The sequence below is a fragment of the Budorcas taxicolor genome, chromosome 1 (genome assembly GCF_023091745.1).
Source record: "Budorcas taxicolor isolate Tak-1 chromosome 1, Takin1.1, whole genome shotgun sequence".
In the NCBI taxonomy this organism is placed as follows: Eukaryota; Metazoa; Chordata; class Mammalia; order Artiodactyla; family Bovidae; genus Budorcas; species Budorcas taxicolor.
Window position 1 is genome coordinate 122,251,453 of NC_068910.1, and position 2,857 is coordinate 122,254,309.

The 2,857-nt window shown below is 37.4% G+C and overlaps 1 non-coding gene across 1 annotated transcript; it reads left to right on the forward strand.

The window, feature by feature from the left end:
• Positions 1-2,417: 2,417 nt before the first annotated feature.
• Positions 2,418-2,490, forward strand: TRNAW-CCA (transfer RNA tryptophan (anticodon CCA)). The gene has a single exon. It is a non-coding gene; the product is annotated as a tRNA-Trp (tRNA).
• The last annotated feature ends 367 nt before the right edge of the window (positions 2,491-2,857 follow it).

Genomic DNA, 2,857 nt, shown 5'->3' on the forward strand with positions numbered 1-2,857 from the left:
GCTCATATTTAATATTCCAACAGCTTAGAAACTGGAGTAAGGAGAGACAAGGAAACCACCAGCAGACACCACAGCAAGCAACAAGATTAAAGTAAAGCACACTGACTTTCCAAACTATTCTCCTCATGGTTTTGAATGAATCAGTAAGCAAGAACAGACCCCCAAGAAGCTATATAAGTCAGCAGTCATGACCACTTTATCCTTCTGACAGTGTCAAGTATTTTATAAGATTGAAAGATTTTTTTGATAACACAACACAACACAACACTCACATAGATAAGACGCAGAATTCTTTGTTACTTAAAACTCCGAATGAGAGAAGTCTGCCAAACAGGGCCACGCAGGGTTAGGGACAGGCTAACAGCAAAAAATATACTGTATTTGTTTTTCTCCACCTGACATATTCACTAAGCAAAATACCCTCTAGGTCCATCCATGTTGTAGCAAAGAAAATGTCATTCTTTTTTATAGCTGAGTAATTCTATGTATATACCACTTCTTTATCATTCATCTGTTAATGGACACTTAGGTTGCTTCCATATATTGGCTATTGAAAATACTGCTGCTAAAAACATTGTGGTGCATATGTCTTTTTCAAATTAAGTTTTATGTTTTATTCAAATATGTACCAGGAGTGGAATTGCTGGATCACAGGATAGTTCTATCTTTAGATTTTTGAGGAATCTCAGTACTGTTTTCCATATCGACTGCACCAATTTCCATTCCTACCAACAGTGCATAAGGGCTCCCTTTTCTCCACATCCTTTCAAACATTTGTTATTTATTGCCTTTTGATGATAGCCATTCTGACAGATGTGAGGTAATATCTCATTGTGGCTTTGATGTGCATTTCCTTGATGATTAGAGAGGATGGGAATCTTTTCATGTGCCTATTGGCTCTACTTTCTTCCATTCGGTAGGTTCTTTTCATTTTGTCAATGATTCACTTTTCTGTGCAAAAGCCTTTACATTTAATTAGGTCCCACTTGTTTATTCTTACTTTTGTTTCCTTTATCGGAGAAGACATATCTGAAAATATATTTCTAAGACTTACGTCAAAGAGTATTCTGCCTGTGTTTTCTTCTAGGAAGTTTATGGTTTAGTCTTACCTTTAGATATTTAATCCATTTTCAGTTTATTTTTGTATATGATATGAGAGAATGTTCTAATTTTACTCTTTTACATGTAGCTGTCCCATTTTATCCCTTATTGAAGGGACTGTATTTTCCCCATTGTGTATTCTTTCCTCCTTTGTCACAGATTAATTGACCATAAATTCTTGGGTATATTTGTGAGCTCGCTGTTCTGTTCCATTGATCTATGTATCTGTTTTTGTGCCAGTATGATTATTGTAGTTTTGTAGTATAGGCTGAAATCAGGAAACATGATACTTCCAGCTTTGTTCTTTTTCCTTAGGATTGCTCTGGCAATTCTGAGTCTTTTGTGGTTCCATAAAGATTTTAAGATTGTTTGTTTTGGTTCTGTGAAAAATGTCATCGGTGTTTTGGTAGGAATTGCCTTAAATCTGCAGATTGCTTTGAGTAGTATGGACATTTTAACTATATTAATTTTTCCAGTTCATGAACAAGGGATATCTTTTCATTTCTTTGTATCATCCTGAATTTCCTTCAGCAGTGTTGTATAGTTTTCAAAGGTCTTTCGCTTCCTCAGTTAAGTTTATTCCTAGGTATTTTATTCTTTTTAATGTGATTTTTTTATATTCATAGATAGATAAACTTTATTCCTATGTTTACATAAAATTGAATTGATGTTGAACAGGAAAATGTTTTCCCAAAGGGTTAATATTTATCAAACAATGTCTTAGTTTATCTCTGAATTCAGTTCACTGACACATTATTATTAGTATCCACCCTCACTAATCATTTTCACACAATATTTAAAAGACTTTGGGTGTCACTTACCATTCTCTGGCTATCTCTTAAACTACTTTCAGTTACACGAGAATGGCAAGGTTTTTATCTGTTCATACTATATTCCATTGGAGGCAAAAATATATCCCTCAGTTCTCTTGTTTAAACTATGGCTGTTCCACAGTATGGAGAACAGTATGGAGATTACTTGAAAAACTGGAAATAGAACTGCCATACGACCCAGCAATCCCACTGCTGGGCATACCACACTGAGGAAACCAGAATTGAAAGAGACACATGTACCCTAATGTCCATCACAGCACTGTTTACAATAACCAGGACATGGAAGCAACCTAGATGTCCATCAGCAAACAAATGGATAAGAAAGCTGTGGTACATTTATACAATGGAGTATTACTCAGCCATTAAAAAGAATGCATTTGAATCAGTTCCAATGAGGTGGATGAAACTGGAGCCTATTATACAGAGTGAAGTAAGTCAGAAAGAAAAACACCAATACAGTATACTAATGCATATATATGGAATTCCCTGGTGGCTAAGATGGTAAAGCATCTGCCCCCAATGCAGGAGACCTGGGTTCAATCCCCAGGTCAGGAAGATCCCCTGGAGAAGGAAATGGTAACCCACTCCAGTATTCTTGCCTAGAAAATCCCATGGTTGGAGGAGTCTGGTGGGCTACAGTCCATGGGGTCACAAAGAGTCGGACACGAGTAAGCAACTTCATTCATTCACGGAATTTAGAAAGATGGTAATGATGACCCCATACGTGAGACAGCAAAAGAGATACAGATGTAAAGAACAGTCTTTTGGACTCTGTGGGAGAAGGCACGGGTGGGATGATTTGAGAGGGTAGTGTTGAAAGGTGTTATTATCATGTGTGAAGCAGGTCACCGGTCCAGGTTTGATGCATGAGACCGGGTGCTCAGGGCTGGTGCACTGGGAAGACCCTGGGGGATGGGATGGGG